At 49.0% G+C, this 23,324-nt stretch overlaps 1 protein-coding gene across 2 annotated transcripts in view; it reads right to left on the bottom strand.

Annotated features, from left to right (window-relative positions):
* The window catches only part of LOC141166648 (prolactin-releasing peptide receptor-like), a 731,196-nt gene that overhangs the window by 294,317 nt on the left and 413,555 nt on the right, over positions 1–23,324 (bottom strand). The window contains exon 3 of one of the 2 annotated variants that reach the window (XM_073653548.1): positions 14,333–14,388. The gene's annotated coding sequence lies outside the window, so the exon portion shown is untranslated. Of the gene's footprint in view, positions 1–13,919; positions 14,267–14,332; positions 14,389–23,324 lie in introns of those variants that run through there. The other variant, XM_073653547.1, reaches the window with a different exon arrangement.

Genomic DNA, 23,324 nt, shown 5'->3' with positions numbered 1-23,324 from the left:
TTCCCTTTTAGCTAATAACACTGCACAATGTTAGCCAACCCAAACAACATGTGAGTTGATTGTGAAGAAAAAAATATCAAGTCAGTACACAGAATAAAAAAAATTGAATAAAAAAAAAAAAATTCACATAAGCCATTTGCTCACACAACTCCTAAAACACTTCAGCTAGCGAGATATCTTTGATTCCCAAACCAACAACCTCTGATGTTCTATGGAATTGCACCAACAACTGGGTATTCTCATTTGTGAAGTGACCATTCAGGTGTCACGCAAGGTGTGGGAAAGACTTAGTGCAAGACAAAGGGAAGAGGGAAAGGGAGCCCAGACTCTAGGGAAAGGGAGGAAGTGGAGACCTCCTAGGTTGATCTAGCGTCACCCTGTCTCCCCTAACGTCCCTGTATTGGCTCTTCACCAATCGCCGCACGCGTGCCTCGCCCTGCCTTTCCCTGGCATATGACTATGGCTAGGGAAGGGATGAGATGAGCACTAGTCGATCTCCACTAAACACTACAGACAACAAGGGTACACAAACAGGGGGAAATGGCTTAGCTTTAGACGACTCCAGACAAATGCGCACAAGTCCTCAAGCTCCGGAGAGGACGAAGTACTGCTCTTGCTAAAGCCTTCACCAGTAGTAATGAATATCGCTGGCACCTCCCTCTGAAACACAGCAGGTATTTATACACCCAGGCAGGGTGTTAATTAGCTAGAGGAAGGTAGCCGCTGGGTCCTAGAGACAGCCTCTAAGAAGATGTTTGTAATGCCAAACGTAGAGATCTCCTGCAACCAACTTCAGGGCGACTGTCTGTAACTTCTGACACACTTGTGACAGCAGGATCCTCACTCGTAACATGGCTTGGGGTTGGAGAAGCAACTTTGCTTCAGGAAGATATTGGCCTCGTCCAGTGAAGTAAAAGCATGGTAAGGGCTATCTGCATTCCTGACTCATACAATAACAGAAAACCATAGATGGAAATGTATGTTTCTTCTGAGTCGCATTGAACATATTGAGCCCTGTGGTTCTTTGGAGTAGAGATGAGTGGCTCTTTTGAAATCCAAATTCACAGACTTCACCTAATTATTCCCAAACCTTTGATTTGCGGTGAAAAAAATTATCTCAAATGGCAATACTGGAAAGCTTGCAATTGCTTGGAAAATTACCATGGTGGGAGAGAAGAGAGAGCGAGATCCCTTCTGATCATAAGAGATTACACTCTTATAGAAGAGATAGACTTACCCAGTGACCCTGGAGATGGAAAACGAATCTACCGTATAAACAGTGCTCCACTGGAAACTGCTGATTTGTGATGGTCCAGGTACTGAACACCACTGTACAAGGTATGATAATCCGTAAGATGTCATAGCTGCAGAGTATTATGGGGAGGCCTGTACGGTAATGGAAAATTACATAAACCTGCTCGTTGATGCTTCAGAAGTGTAGGAAATGGTGCTGGGAAAGTATTTTTTGCGAACTGCGAATTGATTCTCAAAATGTTCAAATTTGTATGAACCGAAAAATTTCAGGAAATTTGATCCCTCACGGATTATTCCACTCCTCTTTACTTGGCACTTCTCTACGTGGCACTTTAGAGGAGTAGTCTTCAAAGAGAAGGAGCTTATGACTACATATTGAGGCTGCCGCAGTCGGTGATAAGTCAAAATATTGCTTTGTCATTGAAATTCAGATAATTAATTATAATTTGCGGGGGGTGAGTAACTCCTGTATTGTTTGGCTAACGGTCCACTCTGTCAACCCACCATGAGAGTTATTTTTTAAGATAGACATGCGAGTCTCCAGCTTGGTGAAATGTTTTGCCTGTTTATCCTGCCTGTCTTGTAGGCTTTGCAAAGGCCAACATGTTGTAAATAACTGCAATAATTTGGGGTATAATCTTTGTTGCCACCTCAGTAGCCAGGGAGCTATAGTCTATCCCAGTCCCACAATCTCATCACTTTATCTTGAGTGGCTCTGTTGCTTGTTGTCTCTTCCACAGCCTACAGGAGCAGCAGGACCTGAGATTCGGTAGAAGTAGTCATCATAAGGCAGTACTGAGTGTGCTTTTAGGGGAATAGTGTGCAAATCTTAACAACCTAACTGTAGGCTGACATGAAGATACCTACGTCATTCCTGAATTGTGCTAATGGATGTAGTGGGGTGTGTAAACTTTGTCAGCTGCAATAAATGGGAATCTAATCTCATTTTTTAAATGTACAGTGCAAAATGTGGTTATCATGTCTCATCTTGGCCTTCAGAAGTACAATAGAGCTGTCATCAGTCATTAATTTCCCTCCTCTGCTTACCATGACCCAGTCTATACAGCAAAGTGGAATATTTTCTGATGCTATTTTCCCTGTGACTAATGTCCTCATGGCATAGGGTATTTAAATTGTGGATGCAAATAATTTTCTTGGTACTTAACTGTGGTCAATTATGATCATTACATTTGAAATGCCAGTAATCTGTGGAAAGTAAAATACAAAGAAAACATCAAGTACTGCCATCACTCCCCATCTCTGTGTGACGCGCCCCTGGGCCTGTGTCGCGCAGTGTTGCGCACGCGGGAGCTTACCCGGAGCCGGATCTGTTGAGGGTTGTAGTCTCGTGGCGGTGATCCGGTCCGTGCCCAGGGAGTCAGACTAAGTGGCGCTTTATCAGCGGTAGATGTTGGACGACTACGCCACCCGTTGAGTACAGCTAAGGAGCTGCTGCTGCAGGGCAGACCGCTGAGGCCGGTGGTAGGATTGTGCAGCGTGATAGTATAACCCCCAACGGGAGGGGTATGGCCTCAGGGCAGCCGACGTGGATGATGGAGGTAGCAGGAACCACTCGGAGACGGTACGGTGTAGTTCAGGGTCTTTACTGGTGACAAAGATAGACCCTCCCGGAGTACTGGCTAGTGATTGGGGCCTGGTCAGTCCTTGAGCAGATGGGATCTCCCCTGGCCAGGCGGAGTTGTAGGCCTCCCAAACTAACGATACTCTTCTGGCTACCTTGCTAGAGGCGGGTATAAGTAGCCCACGTCCCTGAGTGTACCGTGTGGTGCTCACCCGTATGGCCGGTGACTCGGGGCCTTCTAGTAGCTTTCGCTTCACGATGGCGGTGCTGGTCCCACGCGTGTGACCGTGCCTTCGGGTTTCTGGGCCAGAGGACCTGCAATCCCCTGCCGGTCGGTTTCTGCTGCTGGATAGGAGTTAGTCCCCACAGCCTCGGACTCCGGGTCCGGTGATAACTTCTTAGTCAGGGCGAGCTCTGCAGCTGCCAGCCCCTGACTCCTTGTAGCACTGCTCCCACAGAGCTCCTGTTGTTTCTTCCTATGCTGCTTCTCTTCTCTACTTCTTCTCTACTCACTAACCCTGCCTCAGCCCTAGGTTTATATAGGGGAAGTTCTTCCCCTCCCAGGACTGGGCAGGAGGTGTGGCATGCATAGGATCCCTGACCAAGAGACCTCCCACCTGCTCTCAGACGTAATATCTCTATCACTGTGGCAACCAGACCCCTGGGGTGTCACATTCCCCCCTAGTGAAATTTAGTACTCCGGGACTAAACATATTTTTAGAAAAACATAACAAGGTATAAACAATAATAATACAATAAGAAAAACACATAAAGATGGTTACGGCGTGTCCGCAACCGGGTGCAGTTTTGAAGAAAACAAAGGTGTCCATTTCACCAAAACAGGGAGACGTAACCAGGTAGGGGTCTGTCCTGCCCCGAGTCCTTATCAGTCTTTTAGTCCATCCTGGGTTACGCTCCAACTAATTGTACAAGGATTCCCGGTAAATCCACCAAGGACTCCTAAAAATAACTAGAAACACATAATTATTTACAAGCAACAAGAAAAACAGGTAACCACAAATAAAACAATTTATACATTTCAAATCCTCCAACGTGCGGGTAACTGGCCTCTAGTGGCCCTAGTGGACCTACGGAGCTGACTGTCTAGCCCTGAACTACAGGGTGTAGGAGCTGTCAAAGGTAAACTGGGCAGCTGTCTACCGGCTCTTTGGCTCACTAGGGGTACGGCAGGCTCACTATAAGCAGAGGGTTGATCCTCCTGTTCTGCTTGTGTGGAGTCTTCTGCCTCCTGGACCGGCTGTTCTTCCAGCTCTACCTGTCGCTCCGTAGGTGCTTGGGATGCTGGTTGGAGGAAGGTGAGTACGGGTACCACAACTGCGCCATTGATTTGAGTCCAAGACCGAGGGAAGTCTCCGAGCACAGTACTAACCATGTCTTCCCTTTCCTCTACGGGTCGAGGGTCTTCTTGTTCCTCTTCAGGGTTCCGTAGCTGTTCGGGACACTTCTTCAGGTGATCCCGGGATACAATGGTTGTGGTTTCCCCTCCGTCTTTACTGATGGTACAGACCTTTGGGTTGTCGTGGCTTGAGGGCAGTACGATGTACGGGTCCTTCTCCCACTGGTCGTCCAACTTGTGGAGCCGCCTTTTCCTCTTCAAGACCTGCTCTCCGGGTATCAGGGGAACAGCGGGAGCATACTGGTTGTAAGTTTTCTCTTGTCTTTCCCTAGCTTGACAGAGACTTCGCTCCACGCTCTCCTGTACTTTCCGGTACTGCTGCTGCCTCTCTGTATCCCAGTCTGCTTCTGGTGAAGTGTCCTCGGGTGTCAGGACTCCCATCTCCAGGTCAACAGGTAGCTTACCAGGCCTTGCCCTCATCAGGTAAGCCGGGGTACAGTTGGTGGAACCTACCGGGATGTGGTTGTATAGGTCCACCAGATCGGGCAGCTTCTCAGGCCACAGACTGCGTTCTTCCAGGGGCAACGTTTTCAGAAGATCCATTACCACCTGGTTCATTTTCTCACAAAGTCCATTAGTTTGCGGATGATAGGGTGTCGTCCTTATCTTCCGGCAGCCATACAGATTGCAGAATTCCTGGAAGACCTCCGCTTCAAAGGCAGGTCCCTGGTCCGTCAGCACTTGGTCCGGGTACCCGTGTGGACGGCAGAAGTGCTGCTGGAAGGCTCTAGCTGCTGTTCGAGCTGTTAAGTCCTTGACGGGGACGACAACCAAGAACCGGGAGTAGTGATCCACGATGGTTAGTGCGTAAACGTAGCCACTTCTGCTTGGGGTCAGTTTTACATGATCCAAGGCTACCAGTTCCAACGGCTGCCGGGTGACGATGGACTGCAGGGGAGTCTTCTGGCTGGCACGGTCCTTCCTTCTTAGGTTGCACGGGCCACAGTCTCTGCACCACCTCTCGATGGTTCCCCTCATGCCTACCCAGTGGAACCGCCCGCGCAGCAGGAACTCCAGCTTCTTCCATCCGAAGTGTCCAGCCCCGTCGTGGTATGCCTCCATCACCATGGCTGCGTCTCTCCGTGGCACCACTACTTGCCAGATTAGTTCATGCGTCCGGGAGTTAACCATTCTGCGGCACAACTTCCCCTTGTAACAGTCGACTCTTCTCAGCCCACAGTTGCTTGGCTTCCTCCGGAGCGTCTGGGTCAAGGCGAGCCTCTGGCCGAGTCAGCATCTCCTTCACCAGTCGGACGGCAGGGTCACTGTCTTGCGTTTCCTCCCAGTTGTAGTGAGGCAAGGGGTTAAACGTAGCGGCTTGCTTACTCCTTACCCGATGGGAATACTGGATAGTCCCATGACGGTGGAACGCGGGGAGTTCAACTTCTTCCAGTCCCTCTGGATCTTCTCCTACGTCCGGTAGGTTTGGCATCCTGGACAGGGCGTCCGCGTTGGTATTGGAGCGTCCTGCCCGGTATTTGATTGTGAACTCGTAGTTGGACAGACGGGCCATCCATCTCTGCTCTAGGGCACCGAGTCTTGCCGTGTCCAGGTTTGTCAACGGGTTGTTATCCGTGTACACGGTGAACCGGGAAGAAGCGAGGTAGTGCTTAAAGCGTTCGGTGACTGCCCACACCACTGCCAGGAACTCTAGCTTAAATGAGCTGTAATTCTCAGGGTTTCTCTCGGTGGGTCGCAGTTTTCGGCTGGCGTAAGCGATTACTCGTTCTTTCCCCTGCTGGATCTGGGACAGCACGGCTCCTAGCCTGATGTTACTTGCGTCGGTGTAGAGGATAAAGGGCTGGCTGTAATCAGGGTACGCCAGGATTTCATCCCCCATGAGGGCCATCTTCAGCTGGCGGAAGGACTCTTCTTCTAACTTCTCCCATCTGAAGGGTGGCTTCTGGTTCTTGGCCTTCCGGGACTGGCCTATCAGGAGGTCCTGCATAGGAGCTGCTTTTTTGGTGAAACCGGGGATGAATCTGCGGTATTAGCCTACCAACCCGAGGAACTGCCGCACTTCCTTTACACTGGAGGGACTTGGCCATTCCTTAATTGCGGTGATCTTATCAGGGTCGGGAGCCACTCCATCAGCGCTCACCACGTGTCCCAGGTACTGCACCTTTGGTTTCAGGAGGTGACACTTGGAGGGTTTCACCTTTAGGCCGTAGCTTGCCAGAGCTTCGAACACTTCCGCCAGGTGTTTCAGGTGGTCCTCATACGTCTTGGAATATACGATGACATCGTCCAGGTACAACAAGACCGTCTCGAAGTTTCTGTGGCCCAGACAGCACTCCATTAATCGTTGGAAGGTTCCTGGTGCGTTGCAGAGTCCGAACGGCATGCAGGTAAACTCGCTAAGTCCCATCGGGGTGGTGAATGCGGTCTTCTCCCGGTCCGCCTCTGCTACAGGAACCTGCCAGTACCCACTAGTGAGATCCAAGGTAGAGAAGAAGTTAGCAGATCTTAAAGCAGCCAAAGACTCCTCTATCCTTGGTAAGGGGTACGCATCCTTGTGTGTGATACGGTTGATTTTCCGGTAATCTACACACATCCTCATGGTGTTGTCTTTCTTTTTGACTAAGACTAGTGGAGCTGCCCAGGGGCTACAGCTATCCCTGATCACCCCAGCCTCCTTCATGTCTCTAAGCATCCCCTTGGCGTGTTGGTAGTGTGCAGGGGGTACGGGTCGATACCTCTCTTTTATGGGAGGATGGTCTCCCGTGGGGATGTGGTGTTCTACCCCCTTGACTCGCCCGAAGTCTAACGGGTGTTTACTAAACACTCTCTCGTACTCTTGAACCACCCGATAGACTCCCTGTTTCTGGTGTGAGGGAGTGGAGTCAGTACCCAAATGTAGTTGCTGACACCAGTCCTCCATTGTTTTCTTAGAGCCGTTACCTTCCTCCGGGGAAGATGGAGGCAAGGGTTCTACGGACTGTATGGAATCTTGATTGATGGTATACAATTTGGCTAGCGTGGTATACCGGGGCAGGTACACTTCCCTCTTCCCGATATTTATTATGCGAACGGGCACCCTCCCATGGCGTACATTGACCACCCCCCGTGCTGTCAAAATGGTGGGCCTACTGTCTGAGTAAACTGGTTCTACCATTGCCTGGTAATCTCTACCTCTCAGACCAATAGCTGCCCGGCACCAAATCATCATTTCACTTTTCGGGGGCATGGCAATAGGGAAAGGGTCACACATTCGCACGCTACCAATCTCACCACCGGAGAGTTCTAGCTGTTGCCGTCGCATCAGTGCCCGGATCTCTTTCTGGAGCACTTGCTGCTGGCTGGAGCTGGCGTTCTTGGCAACCTGCTGTAAAAGGAAAATCACCTCTGCAAGACAATTTTCAATTACATTAGTTCCTAGAGTTATCTTTGGGTGACTCTCGTGTTTGTCAATGTCTACAATGATCAGTCCCTGTGCTGCCAATTTGACTCTACCGATTTTAATGGTCACCTCTTTAAATCCAATCTGTGGCACGGGCTGACCATTGCTGGCGATGATACTCAAGTCGTCGTCAGGGTAGCGGGTGATATCCGAGTCATTCCAGTACTGCTTGAAGAGCACGTACGGGATGGTGGTGACCTGTGACCCGGTGTCCAGTAGGGCACTCATAGGAATGCCATCCAGTACCACGGGTAAGACTGGACGTCCTCCCACATATTTGTCGCGCCAGTTCGATGGGCCTGGTGATCTTTTTCCTGGGGGTTGGCCCTCTACCCCAGGTTTTGCCAGTTTAAAGGACAGTACCTTGCCATATGTCCGGGTTGATTGCAGCGGCGGCAGATGGGTCGTCCGTCCTCGTTGTATCGGTCGCTGGGTCTTCCTCTGGCCGGTGGGGTCCTCCTTGGTCGACGCCACGGGATGTCCTCCGGTCCGGATGCCAGCTGGATCTTCCCTGGAGTGGAAACCTGTAAAGACTGCACAGTTCGGGTTAGCGCAGCAACGCTTTTAGCTAGCTCTTGGACCTGATGGTGCAGGTCTGGAGCCGGGTCATTGTTCAAAGCCTGCGCATCAGCTCCCACAGGCCCTGCCGACAAGGGCGCCGCCTCCTGGTGGTAAGTGGTAGTGGGGCGTCTGTGGGTCACAACGCCACCTGGTGCCGGTTCTCGAAGCACCCGGATGGCTCTGTCCTTGAACTGTGCAAATCCCAGATGAGGGTCCTGTAAGGCCATTGCCCGCAACTGGGTTCGGTGGGCATTGCAATATAAACCCTCTATAAATTGTTCAGTCAACAGCCTGTCCTCGTCTCCCACGCCGTCAGGGTCGGTCTGCTTAATGGCTCTCAGGGCCTCTTGTAGGTTCAGGGCATAGTCCCTTATACTCTCATGTGCCCGCTGTTTGCACCCGTAGAATCTAAGCTTGATCTCGGCTGAGGTGCGGGTATCAAAGGTGTCCCTCAGCCGGGTTAGTATCCCTGCGACAGTCCTCCCCCCAGGTGGCCAGGACTTTACCTCCCTTTGGGCTGCCCCGGTTAATTGGGCCACCAGGATGCTCACTTTTTGCTCCTCTGTGAGGGGGTACACCTGGAAGAGGCTATCCAGCTTTTCTCTAAAGTCATGCAGGGTATGTGACTCCCCTGAGTACTGGGGTAGCCAGGCTGCCCCCGGGATATAGGGCATGGTGAAAGGCATGACCACAACAGCGGTGGCGCTGGCGGGGGTTGAAGCGGTGAAGCTCTCCTCCGTATCCGACATCCTTCTCCCCCCTAGTGGACCGTGGCCTACCTTGCGATGATCCTCTTCCATAGGCCGCGGCTCCGCAGTGGATCGTCAGGGTTGAGGACCTTCCGTCGCGCTCCTGTGACGTCGGCGTCTGCTGGGCTCCTTCCAGGACCTTACGCAACGTCCGGACGTGAGGCGGGGCTTCAGTTCTCGCGCGCTTTCGGAGTCCACGCCCCTCTTCTTCCCGCGCGGCGTCCTCAAGATGGCGTCCAATGGCGGGAAAACTCCACGTGTGGCGGGAAGAAGGCTGAAGATGGCGCCGGATGGCGGGAAAACTCCACCGATGGCGGGAAGGAAGCGGAAGATGGCGCCGGATGGCGGGAATCTTCACCACAGGTAAGTTTGAACAGTCTTTTTCAGGCACGCAGTACCTGGTGGTTGCGGGCACGAGATCCTGCCGACTACGCCAAAAGTTGACGCGCCCCTGGGCCTGTGTCGCGCAGCGTTGCGCACGCGGGAGCTTACCCGGAGCCGGATCTGTTGAGGGTTGTAGTCTCGTGGCGGTGATCCGGTCCGTGCCCAGGGAGTCAGACTAAGTGGCGCTTTATCAGCGGTAGATGTTGGACGACTACGCCACCCGTTGAGTACAGCTAAGGAGCTGCTGCTGCAGGGCAGACCGCTGAGGCCGGTGGTAGGATTGTGCAGCGTGATAGTATAACCCCCAACGAGAGGGGTATGGCCTCAGGGCAGCCGACGTGGATGATGGAGGTAGCAGGAACCACTCGGAGACGGTACGGTGTAGTTCAGGGTCTTTACTGGTGACAAAGATAGACCCTCCCCGAGTACTGGCTAGTGATTGGGGCCTGGTCAGTCCTTGAGCAGATGGGATCTCCCCTGGCCAGGCGGAGTTGTAGGCCTCCCAAACTAACGATACTCTTCTGGCTACCTTGCTAGAGGCGGGTATAAGTAGCCCACGTCCCTGAGTGTACCGTGTGGTGCTCACCCGTATGGCCGGTGACTCGGGGCCTTCTAGTAGCTTTCGCTCCACGACGGCGGTGCTGGTCCCACGCGTGTGACCGTGCCTTCGGGTTTCTGGGCCAGAGGACCTGCAATCCCCTGCCGGTCGGTTTCTGCTGCTGGATAGGAGTTAGTCCCCACAGCCTCGGACTCCGGGTCCGGTGATAACTTCTTAGTCAGGGCGAGCTCTGCAGCTGCCAGCCCCTGACTCCTTGTAGCACTGCTCCCACAGAGCTCCTGTTGTTTCTTCCTATGCTGCTTCTCTTCTCTACTTCTTCTCTACTCACTAACCCTGCCTCAGCCCTAGGTTTATATAGGGGAAGTTCTTCCCCTCCCAGGACTGGGCAGGAGGTGTGGCATGCATAGGATCCCTGACCAAGAGACCTTCCACCTGCTCTCAGACGTAATATCTCTATCACTGTGGCAACCAGACCCCTGGGGTGTCACATGTGCATAATGTCTTTCTGGCTGGGTCTATGAGATTATGTTTTCTCCAGAAAATAACACTGATTACAATCAGAGGTTGAAAACCCATCTAGACCTAATACTTCTCTCAACAACTGAACTGTAACAGCCCAATTGCATTCTTCAGGAGTATAAATCTTTCTTTCGCGATCTTCAGTGTATCAGGTAAAGTACATCTGGACTTTAATTTAGAAGAAATTGCTTAGACTATGTTCAGTTGTGCAGGACCAGGTATGTAAAGTTTATCAGCCTCTGGATGTAAACCACATGTATGGGGGTCAGCTCTGCGAGTGGGCCTATAACCCTTGACTCAGTTCCCTATTCATGGACGGCAAAGTGACTCACATGGACTCAGAAAGGTTCAGATGTCTACTCAACAAGAGCACAATATTGGTGGAAAAATGTAGAAATCCAGCGAGGGGTCCTTAAAATAACAACTTTAATGAAGATCCATTAAAAATCCAATGTGGAATAGCATACGCGTTCTGACTCAGTGTCCTTAATCATTGCATACCCTCGGCGCTATCTTGTGCCCCGTAACTTCTGACTGGCTGGCAGTCAGAAATTTCATCACAGGCTCTCAAGATAAGTGTATGAGAGCCAGAACAAGGCTCTCATAGACTTGTATTGAACAGTGACCTCTGACACACTCCAGCAGGCACTGGAGTGCACCACGCGGCAGGTCACTTTTCACTGGAGAGGAACTGGAGCAGAGCTAGAAAAGAATGAATGGGATGACAGGTGAGTATGATACAGGGGGAAGGGGACTTACATTTAAAGCACTACTCCAGCGGTGCAATAAAGAAAATGCTGGAGTGGTGCTTTAATAAAGAAGTTTACCTGTTTCTGTCAATTCCTGGTGAATTTTTGCCACTTTTGGATTCATTTGTGTCAAACAAATAGATGTCCATACCAGCATTGTCGTCAACACAGTTTTGCTGTCCACCCACTTCACACAGTATTGAGACACAGAGCCTTTCAGGTACCAACAGCAACAGAACAGCCCCTTAGCGCATTTCACAATTTAATGGAGTTGCAGAACCTAACAGGCTGTGTAAGTCACTGTCTCAGGACACACCTTTAAACCAGGGTGACTGATGCAGTGCAGTATTGCAGTTTACACTTAAGTGACCAGCGACAAAGCTGACTTGCATGCCTAACACTAGACATGTATTTCAGCTTTAAAAGACACTATGCATGCATTGAAGGGGAGTGACTTAGCATAACATAAGATTACAATGGAATGGTGACTAATTCCTTTACTGGCGATACACACTTGAAGGAAACACTAAAGGGAACCTGTTTGCAGGTTTTTAGCTCCAAAGCTAACATAATTTATGTGAAGTCCTTGCAATATTGATAACGTCCATGCCTTTGTTTTATAAATCTGAGCATCTGTTTTATAGAAAGCCATCAGTAAATTTTCATGCAAATGAACTGCAAGTGCTTGACTTGCAACCTGGGAATGATGGACATTGGGCAAGATGTTGGGCAGAGGAGCAGGTCACAGAAAGGAGTGACCTATCAGTCACTGACAAGAGGCCGGCGGTGGGTGGGGAAAGAGGGAGAGAGCCAGTAGAGCTGAAAATGCAAGGTCATGCCCCCTGCACTTGTGGCTCATCAAAATTTGCCCATTTATTTCTATAAAACAGAGGCACGGACTTAAAAAACAAAGGTATGGCTGCAATCAATATTACAGGGACTTTACATAAATGATGTTAGTTTGGGGTCTAAAAACCTGCTGACATGCTCTCTTTAAAGAAGTGCTCTTAAGTTTAAAAGTTATCCCCTATCCATGGGATAGAGGATCATTTTCTGATCACTGGAAGTCTAACCACTACTGTCCCCTCCAATCCTCTGAAAAGCCCTGGCTGAATGAAGCAGAGGTTGATTATGCACACTACCACTCCATTCATTCTTATTAGCAGTGCCAGAGATTGTCAAGCGCACTACTCGGCTGACCTGGAGAGGAAGTGCGCAAGATTGACCTCCACTCTGAAGAGCTCCGAATTTCGGGATCATGGGGGCCATGGCAGTCGGACCCAATGCAATCTAAAAATTAATCCTCTATCCAATGGATGGGGGATAACTTTTAAACTTGAGAACACCTCTTTAAGTCAGAAGAGAGTGGTCCATTACTCCCACAATCCACTTGGAGTACCCTCTAAAAACTGGGTAATGCTGACCATAGATTTCTAATAGATATTGATTGCCCAGAGTTAGAAGCAAATCTGCCCTTGTCCATAGTCAGTGTCTTGTATCGCACCTCAGTCCACTACTTGAATGAACCTAAACTGCAATACAACATATTGCTGACCAATATTATAATATATTTATACCCTTCTTCATGAATACCAAAGAAGGGAATACAGAGTTCCCAGGATATGTTTGTAAGCCCTGACATGCACCATTCGAGCAGCAGCATAAAATATTTAATGCTATTGAGCAACTTTGAATTGTACTTCTAGTTATACAGATAAAAGTGCGCAATCATTTTCATTTCCCCTTGCAATTTTTCAGTTATTGGCAGCATGGACGAAAGTCGTGCCGATAGTAACACCCACAGGCTGCCACTCTCAATAAAGGATGGACATCTTTGCCCCCCGATCGATGCGATGTGTACTAAAAAAATACTTAATATTAAAATAATAATGATAATAAAAATATTCAGGATTAGTTCTGTATGTAGCTCACGAATACAATCTTTTTAATTTGGTGTCTTCGTTTAAACAGGATTTACATCCAGGTGACACGGGAAAGATGAAAAGTGAAGAGGAAAAGTAAACCTATCCATTAATTGCCTTGCTATTATCAATGTCTCTCAGCCTTTTTCACACTCCTCATAACTGTAATTGGGTTTCCTCTTTACTTTGCACTTACTATTGGATCAGGATGCCACTGGGCATACAGGACACAACCTGGGCACATACTTGTGGCAAACACCGGTACATGTACGCCATGTAGAAATCTCCATACAATAATACATATAGTGTATACAGAGTCATACATATGCTTTTCTTCACTTGGCGCAATAATTCAATGAAATACCCCATAGCCGAATCCCCCTGGCACCCAATGCCCAGTGCACAAGTCCTGCCAGTCTACTCTGATCCTGTCTCTCTGTTCATTTCACATGTGGACATTATCATTACATACTAATGAATTTACTAAATTACCTTGAATAGCTTCGAGTTATGAATAACTAATAAGAAGGGACAGAAGATAGTGAATAGCTATGAATGAATCACTGGGATAAAACACAAGTTACATCTGACGGGTATCATACAATCACTGCCATCTTCATAGGATACAATGGAATATTTGTGACCGTCAATGAGAGACATTCAGGAAGCAATTAACTTCTCTGTATATAATAATGACAGGCTGACACATGCTGGCAATTACGGATCAGCACAGAACACATAAACTGCATCTCCGCACTATGTAGCTGGTAAAGCTGCTGCATAAGAAAATGTGCCAAGAAAATGAAGACAGATGAATACTTACATGTCTATGAAATTCTCATGTTCTGCAGAAGGAAAGCAACAGATTTGTGTTTGCTGAATTCTTGGAAATCCACACAACAGGTCAATAGACCTCCCTAACCTCTAAGTTGGTTCTATGACCTGTGAATCCTAATATTGGATATGTGATAATAACCCCTATGTAACATCCAGGCAGAGTAAGCTGATGGTATAGGGGGCTGCCAGTAACTGACAATGCTGGCTTCTGTGCTCAGTAAAGGGCTTGCACTAGCCCCTCTATTGGTCCTGTGCTGGTTGCTACATTCAACAGTTTCCCCATACAGAAGCGGTCTGAATATTCCCACTTTCTGTCCGACACTCTGCTTTATTCTCCCTGTAAATCCCTCCCAGAGATCTGATGGGAGAACCTAACAGAAGAAGAGTTAATGCTTTTACCTTGAGAGGAGAACGCACTGATCCCATTATTCCTCCTGCTTCTTGGTCCATTAATGCTGGTGAGATGGAGAAGAGGTGTTACATATATGTAGCAGTGCTGGATTTATCAGATAACCATTTGCAGCTCCATTCTTGAAACATTGTGATGCAGTATATATCCAATATATAATATACACACTGCCCTAAGATTGCAAATTGTGACAACATAATAAGAAAGGACAAATTCATAATATCTCACTTTATTTTGGCAGTTGAAGAAGCATACTTTTATTTGATTTTATCCTTAAAGTATTGCGGAGGGAAGAGAGAGAGAGGTGTTTTGCATCTTTTCTTGAAAGCAGGCAATTACATCCATTTGGTAAGTGGTTAGAAGGCTGCACTTATATACAGTTTATGAGAAGATGAGTTAATGCTGTGCTTGTCAGATGAAGCAGAGCTGATTTTGTCATTAACGCTACGGCCACGAGTGTATATTCTCTCCTCCGAGAGAATCGGATCGATGGTAGTTACACTCCGATCAAACTCTGATCCGAGTGTCAGCTTCGTGTGATCCGATTCTCTCGGATGAGAGAACAATTGCACACTGTGAGGAAAAGATGGAGAACAAACTTTCTCCATTCTGCGAGTCCACGGAAATCAGACTGCACTCAACTGTCATCCAAGAGCAGCGCATGATTTCCTTGCACCCATAGACTTGAATGGGCTTCTGATTTCAGAGTGAAATCGTGGCATGCTGCGATTTTTTTCACAGATTCGGTCAGTTAAAAAAAATCACTGATCGGCACTGCCCAATAGAATAACATTCGTCCGACTGCTATGCGATAAAACATTGCATAGCAGTTGTCCGATAATACGGTAGTGTGAGCGAGCCCCAGAGCAACGTATGTTTCCCTTGTTTTATAACTAAGAGAGGAAAGATTTTTAAATCCACATTAATTGATGGGGGTAGAGAAGGAATATTTTTGCATTTATCATTCATGACATATTAGCCCCCTAATTTCTTTGCTTCGGTCATTTTTACTCCCCCTGCAATTTTACACATATCTATACCCCACAAGTGAAAATGCAAAATGAGCCATGAGACTGTCACATTATAGTCTTGTAGTCAAGCTGCATTCACACAGTGTTTTTACATTTTTAGTTGCATTTTCAATGTTGTTTTTGACAGATATTTTTTTTTTCTTTTGCATGTGATGCAGATTTCCAGTATAAATCTTCATACAGATCGTGCTGCAGATATTTGAAAATCTCCAGGACGAGATGATCAGGTAAGAGTTGGCAGATAAGTAGTGGATTCATTTTGAGCTCCTGGGCCAAAATACAAAAGCTCTAACAGGTTCTCCATATATCACAATTTCTAAATAGTATTTATCCTCTTATACGGGCCAAAAAAACCTTTTGGGCTCCCATAGGCTTTAGGGTCCTGGTGCGACTGAAACCGCTACATCATACCCCTATAGTAACTGCCCTGAATATATATGGTACTGTACAACATAGGAGCGCAAATCTGACTTCAACATCTCAACCTTCAAAGGGTCTGTCCGATCTTCATTTTTCAGGAGCACACAGCTCCCCTTCCTGCTTACCGGGAGGCAGTGAACTCTAGATGATTGACTGTTCATGGCTGAGCAGCTGGTGAAAAACTGTGCACTTTCCAGTGCTGCAAGTAGAGGAAGCTTTTCTTCTGCAGCTTCAGAGGAGAGCGGGGACACTGAAGCTGACCAGGTGCAGTGTTCCTGCCAGCTTCAGAGCAGCTCTTGCAAGCTCTATAGTACACATGTCAAACTCTGGCACGCGAGCCAAATCTGGCCCTCAGGGTGACAACATGGTGTCCGCTAACAATTTGAGCCAATTTTCCATTCAATTTGTTAGCAGACACCATGTCGCGTTTGGAGAGCCCCTGTGTGCCTAAACATTGGAGCTCCCCCACAAGTGACCCCATTTTGGAAACTAGACCCCCCAAGGCACCTATCTAGATGCATAGTGAGCACTTGGAACCCCCAGGTGCTTCACAAATTGATTCGTAAAAATGAAAAAGTGGAAAAAAAAACACTTTTTTATTTTTACGGATTAATTTGTGGTAGCTGTGTAGTGTTCGTCAGGTTGTCATACGTCAGAAATTAATTCAATAGTCCAAGGAAGTATGGTATCTTTTGAAGCAGTCTTTCATGCAGAGGCCAGGTTTGTCGGGGCAGGTGTCACAATGGTAAATGGTGTCCTTGCGTATTCCCCTTCGGTAACACACTCGGCACTTCTTTTGTGACTTACCTTTTTATCCGCTGTGAGGGATCTGCCCCGGGAAATGCTGGTCCGGTACAATTCGAGGTCCTTCAGTTCCAGAAGTAGTGGGGCCCGCTCCGCCACCACTGCCAAATATCAGGGCCTTGATAACTGTCTCCTGAAAGTGAAGATACGATGCAGAAGTCTGGCCTGCACATTTTGACAGAAGGAAAGCGTTGTGCATTGCCATCTGAACAATGTGCACGGCCAGCTTCTTATACCATACCTTGGCCTTTTTCAAAGCACTGTACGGCTGGAGGACTTGATCGGAGAGATCAACTCCCCCCATGTACTTGTTGTACCCCACTACACAGTCTGGTTTGGCGACCTGTGTAGTGGAACCTCTTACAGTGCTGAGGGTGCTGCCATCACCATGTATGGTGGTCAAGAGAAGGACATCCCTCTTGTCCTTGTACTTTACCACCAACAGGTGGTCGCTACATTGGGCTCTGCTCTCACCCCTTCGGAGCAGCTGCCCAATTAGCGTCTTTGGGAGGCCTTTCTGATTTTTGCGGACAGTACCGCAAGCTGCGGTATGTCGCGCAGAGAGGGACTTGAAGAGCGGGATACTTGTATAAAAGTTATCCACGTACAGGTGATAACCTTTATCCAGCAGTGGGTGCACCAAGTCCCACACAATTTTCCCACTCACTCCCAGAACAGGGGGGCATTCAGGGGGTTCAATCCGGGAGTCCTTCCCTTCATAAACTCTAAACTTGTGAGTGTACCCTGAGGTACTCTCACAAAGTTTATACAGCTTGATCCCATACCTGGACCTTTTACTGTGCAGGTACTGCCGGAATCCAAGCCGCCCCTTAAAAGAAATGAAGGACTCATCCACGCAGATGTCCCTTTGGGGCACGTACACTTCACCAAACTTGTTGTTGAAGTGCTCGATGACCGGCCGAACTTTGAAAAGATGATCAAAGTTCGGGTCATCGTGTGCAGGACACCTTGCATTATCTTGGTAATGCAAGAACTTTCGGATGGCCTCAAAACGTGTCCGGGTCATGACCATTCGGAACACTGGAGTGTTATACAAAACGTCAACACTCCAGTATTGCCGAATCTCAGTTTTTTTCAGGATCCCCATATGAAGGACCAGGCCCCAAAACTTCATCATTTCTTCTGCGTCTACAGGAGACCAGTTAGAAAATGATGAAGAGAGGTTTTGTTCCAAAAATTGATGAGCATACAAATTAGTTTGGCCCACCATGAGGTTTATAAAATCCTCAGAGAAAAAGACTTTGAAAAAGTCTATTTCTGTGAGGCCGGTGGTGTCAAACTTGATTCCTGATTCCGCCACGAAATCAGGAATCAGTGGCTCAAAATTTTCGGGGGGCAAGGTCCATACGGGATCAGTAGTGGGGGGCGCTGGTACATCTTCTCTCCTGTGACAAATGCGGGGCAGTCCACCTGAGGAGGAAGAGGAGGAAGAAGAGGAGGAAGAGGAGGACTATGAGGCGTCGGAAAAGTAAAGAAATGTGGGATCCTCACCCTCGCTGTCAGTCTCAGTGTCGGAGGCAACAATAGCGTATGCCTCCTCCACTGAATAGCGAGTTTGGGATGAGCCGGACATTTTTTTTTTCTCACGCATGTGGTGCGTGTGTGTCAGTACTTTATTTAGAGTGTGTGTGTGTCAGTGTGCTTGGTGTGAACTTTTTTTTCTGAAAAAAAAAGAGAAAAAAAAAATGGGGGGGGGGGGAGGATTGGGGGTAAAAGGAGGGGGGGAGAGGGGTTGATGAGGGGAGAACAGAGATGGACTTACCAAAGTCTTCTCTGTTCTTCTTTCAGCAGGATCAGCAGCAGGTTCTGGAAGAGGCTCTGGAGCAGGATCCGCAGCAGCAGGATAAGGAGCTGGAGACCCAGGACCCTGGAGACAGCAGCAGGACGCCGAAGCTGGAGACCCAGCAACCTGGAGACAGCAGCAGGACGCCGGAGCAGGAGATCCAGGACCCTGGAGAACGCAGCAGGATGCCGGAGCAGCAGCAGCGACTGGAGCAGGTAGGAGAAAGGTCTTGTAGTGTAACAGAAGATTCTGTGGCACTACAAGGCCCAGCACAGCGCAGATCAGACGTGACTGCTCTGTAGAAATCCTCACCAAGTGTGAGGATCTGCCGGGCGGTCACAGGGGGCTGACAGGGTGGTGACAGGCAGGTCACAGGCCGGTAACCACCCGGTCACCTCCCGGTCAGGTACTCTGATTGGTGCGATCGATGATGACATCGATCGCACCAATTAGAGATGGCTGGGGCCTGGGTACGCACCACAGGGGGTCACAGGGAGGTGACAGGCAGGTCACAAGCCGGTCACCGCCCTGTGACCGCCCTGTCACCTGTGTTCAGGTACTCTGATTGGAGCGATCGCTGTCATCATGGCTGGCTGGGGGCTGGCTGGGGGATCTATGACATCACAGGGGTCATGGGGAGGTGACAGGCAGGTCTCAAGCCAGTCACCGCCCTGTGACCGCCCTGTTACTGCGCGGTCCCGCTGTGATCGGTGCGATCGATTTGATCGGCGATCGCACCGATCCTAGCAGTTTGGGGAGAGGGCTGGGGTTACTAGGCAACAGCCTAGGATCGGTGCTCTTAGGAGCACCGATCCTAGGCTGCACATCACTGTTTCCGGCAATCTGATTTCCGGAAACAGTGAGAAATGCTGCGATTGGCTGTTCAGAATTGAACAGCCAATCACAGCGATCGTTGGCGTGAAGGGGCGGCGACACCCCCGATATGCCGGCGCCATCTACCCTAAGGTAAGATGGCACCGGAATTTTAATGCTATCACCGCGACTTCGGTCGCGGTGCCGCATTAAAGATAGGGCGTATAAATACGTATCTGGTCCATATGGCCCAGGGCACAGATACGTATTAATACGCTCTATGTCGTAAAGGGGTTAAACAATTGGATGTGTTTAAAAAAAATGTTCCTGTGCTGAGATAATCTTATAAATGTGCCCCTGCTGTGTACTGTGTAATGGCTGTGTCTGACCGTGCAAGAACATGGTCTGATTATACCACAGCTCCTGGGCAGGGGAGGGAGCAAAAGACAGTATACAGACAGGACAGCATGGGATCGGAGCTGCTGCTTTTTGTGAGGCAAAACATTTCCCTGCCTGTTTTTAATCAATGTTTTACCTCAAAAGAGAGAACCAGTTGTGATCCCCTGCTGTAATGTCTGTATACTCTTTTGTGTCCTCTCCTCCCCAGGAGCTGTGGTATGATCAGACATGTTCCTGCAGGAAAAATTTTTTTAAACACATTGTAGTAAACCACATACACTGTCAGGTGGGCGTCGTTATGCTGAGTAAAATGATACCTTTGTTGATTAAAGTGGAGGTTCCTTAAATAATAAGTGTCTCCCAGCCATTGGCTGGGGACACTTTAGGATGGTGCGCGCTGTCCCTTTAAGGGGGCGGGACCACATGCTTGCGCCATAAACACAGTGCCCAGCTGTGCGCAGACCCCGGGCAGCAACAGCAGGAGAAGGAGGAGGGAAGGCGGGATCACGGTGGTGAGTGAGTCGGTGTCCCTGCCGGGGGAGAGAGGCAGCGTGCAAGGACGCCGGCGCTGCAATAAGACAATGCTTGTAAATATAAAATGGGTTGATTTGTAGAGAAGGTAATTGTTTTCCAAAAATATTTTAATTAAAAATTTTTATTTGAATTAAAGGTACAGGTAAATATACATATGTGCACTTACTGGACCTAATAACTAATTTGCAACACATTCAGAGAAGAAGTTTTATACCAGGGTTTAGCTCAAAGTAAATGACTCGCCCCCTGGGCCGAGGGGCACCCGGAACCGGGCTTCTGGGGGTTGTAGTATCCGTGGCGGTGACCCGGTCCCGTGGCTCAGGGTGGCCAGGCCAATGGCAGCATTTTTGGGGTTTTAGGTTAATTGTCCGACTACGCCACCCGTGGATTGCGGTCAGTGTGGACCGCCGCTGCAAAGCAGACCGCTGGGGCTGATGGGGTATGCAGCTGAGGTAGTGTGACTCCCCACGGGAAGAGTGCAGCCCCAGGGCAGAGAATGTGGATGATGGGAGTGATGGTGCGCTGGCGTCCCAGCACTAGTAGTGCTGGTGCGGCAATGAAGCACAGAGACGTGGGGTTGCAGTTCAAGTTCTTTACTCACAGTTCTTTATGTCCCAAGTCATTCCGCGGGCAATGACTGCCCGAGCCGTGCTGTGTCCACCAGGCAGGGGACTCGGTCAACTCCCAGGCAATTCCGGAGTGTGGCCCAGGACTCCCTTCTACTCCTTTCTCTGGCTGTGCCCCACCAGTGACACTTCGTCTGTCCAGCTCCCGCGGGCCTTCTCTTGGGAGGGCTTCGTGCTCACCTCCCTGACCCTATGTGGTATGCCTTTCTAGTAGGTGTAGTGAGGGGGTCGCACCAAGATATGATCGCGACCGCCGGTCCTTGGCTGAGGATTAGTCGCCTCCGCCAACTTGGGATCCGGTACCCTGTTCTGCCAACCCATCACCCGCAATCTCCTGGGCCTTTGGGGTTCCTTCTGCCTTCGTGTCTCTGGGCCTCTCTTGGTGTTCTGTTCCTTTCTTCCTTTCCTTTCTGTTCCTGTCTTTTCTGCTGGCTCAGGCCTCACAGGCTAGGCCCACCTCCGGAGCAGAGCTCCACAGAGGCCCTGCTCTGTCACTTCCTCTCTCAGACTGAACTGACTACTGATCTAAGATGGTGCCCACTTTATATACCTCCCTCTCTGTGTATGAGCCCAGGTGACTTGCAACCAATGTGTTCCTACCTATGCCCAGAGACCCAACCCCTATCTGCTTCTACATCACTGGGTTTTCCTCCCCCCTCCCCACTCCAGCCAGGGACAGATTCTGTCGTGCCTGCATTTCTGTCTAATGGGAGCACCGTTGAACTGTCCCTCGGAAATGGGGTGTGTGTGATGCATGCAGCTAAACGAGCCCTGGTCCACACTCTATCCTTACCCGGGAGTGGGATATCACACCTCTGGTTTGAGGTGCAATACCCCTGTAGCGGCCTAACCCTCGGGGCGCTACATAAACATAGGATATTAGAGGTTGACATAGTGTAAGAGTGATGGACTGTTCTGCTGTGTTCTTACCCCTGAAGACAACAATCGCGCTATGTGTACTGTGTTATGTGGTTTTATATGAAATGTGAATAGTGATGAATGTGTTTTATATTGTATGATGGTAATACACAGCATAAAAGAATATAAAGTATTAATGTATAATGTGAGTAGTGCATAGTGCAGGGTAAGCACAGGTTAGACTTGGGATAGTATGAGTACTGTTCATATAGTTAAGTGGCTTAGCACCAGCATAGCACATAAGATAAGGACAATAGGTTTAGTTTATAGGATAGAATGTGGTTAATAGAGAGAACTAGTCCAGTGGGTGGGGACTAGTGTTAGTGAAGAGTGGGCACTTCCTGTTAGTGGGTCAGATAGGGAAGTACCGTGACAAGGTCAAGTTCAGATGCCGTAGACTGCTAGGGCCTGCATGTGCCAGTCGTTCAAAGCAGTGGGAAGCCCTACTGGAATCTCGATCGGATGTCCAGAGCCCAAGGTCTGGTATAGGGGCTGCCGGGCACATTATGTCCTCTGGAGTACAGTGGAAGATGGATAGGGACCCATGTAGACAGAAGGTGGAGGATCCTGGGTGCGCTGCTGAAGTGCACAGGAAATCCCTGAGGCTGGCAGAGTCAGTGGGCTTAGGGAAAGTCCAGGAAGAACAAGTGGTAGGGCTGAAGATGCATTGTGGTAAGAAAGTAACAAATATCAAGTGCTGTGCCCTATCCCACATGTTACACCCTGATGAACTTGAACTGACCAGTAAACATTTGCTTGTTGCAATAAACTTGGTGTCCCCTGAATTGTGTGCGGTGGCTCCTGAGGATGGGGGCCTGGAGACAGCAGAGGCAGGTAGCCTTCAAGTGAGTGTAATGCACCCCATACCTGACAGCACACCAGGGCTGGGACACTGTTTTCCTGAAAAGTGCCAGAGCATAACTGTACAGTAGCTCGGTCATGACTGCAGCTCTCGGTCACTTTACAATAGTACACAGTGAAGGCACTGCCCAGGAGACTGTTCTGGCTCCAAATGATGGGTGGGAAAAACAAAGAAGAAAGAAAAAGCAAGGGGGAGCACAGCAGCTGCTGGGTGAGGAGTTGAAAAGGAGTTTGAGCTTGGCTGGCCAGGGACTTTGCAGTGATGTAGAATTGTAGTTCTAAGGCTATGTGCCCACGTTGCGGAACTGAAGCATATTTTTTACGCTTCTCCCTGGCGGGAAAATCGCATGCGGATTTTACATGCGGTTTTCCCGCCAGGTAGAAGCGTTTGTGAGGCGTCTTTGCAGCGTCTTCACATGCATTTCCGCATGCGGGTTATCAAGCACTTCTCCAAGTGATTGTTAAGCATCACTTGGAAAAGTGCTTGACAACTTGTTCACACTATATAAATCCATGCAACCGGCATGGATTTATATAGTGTGACCAAGTAATAGTTAAAAAAAAAGAATCAGAATGGTAAAAAATAAAAAAAAAAGTTTATACTCACCTTCCGATGCATTCTCTGCCCCATCCGGAGTCTTGAGTGGCTCACGCTGTTGTGTGCAGGACCTTCGGTGACATCATTGAGTCATGTGATGGGTCACATGACTCAATGACGTGGCAGGTCCTTCACACAACAGCGCGACGGAGGGAAAACATCAGAAGATAAGTA

Source organism: Phyllobates terribilis, unplaced genomic scaffold (assembly GCF_046119375.1).
Source record: "Phyllobates terribilis strain yellow unplaced genomic scaffold, ASM4611937v1 Scaffold_11__3_contigs__length_659146591, whole genome shotgun sequence".
Classification (NCBI taxonomy): domain Eukaryota; kingdom Metazoa; phylum Chordata; class Amphibia; order Anura; family Dendrobatidae; genus Phyllobates; species Phyllobates terribilis.
Note: the sequence above shows the minus strand (reverse complement) of the source record. Positions and strands in the feature narration are given on the sequence as shown.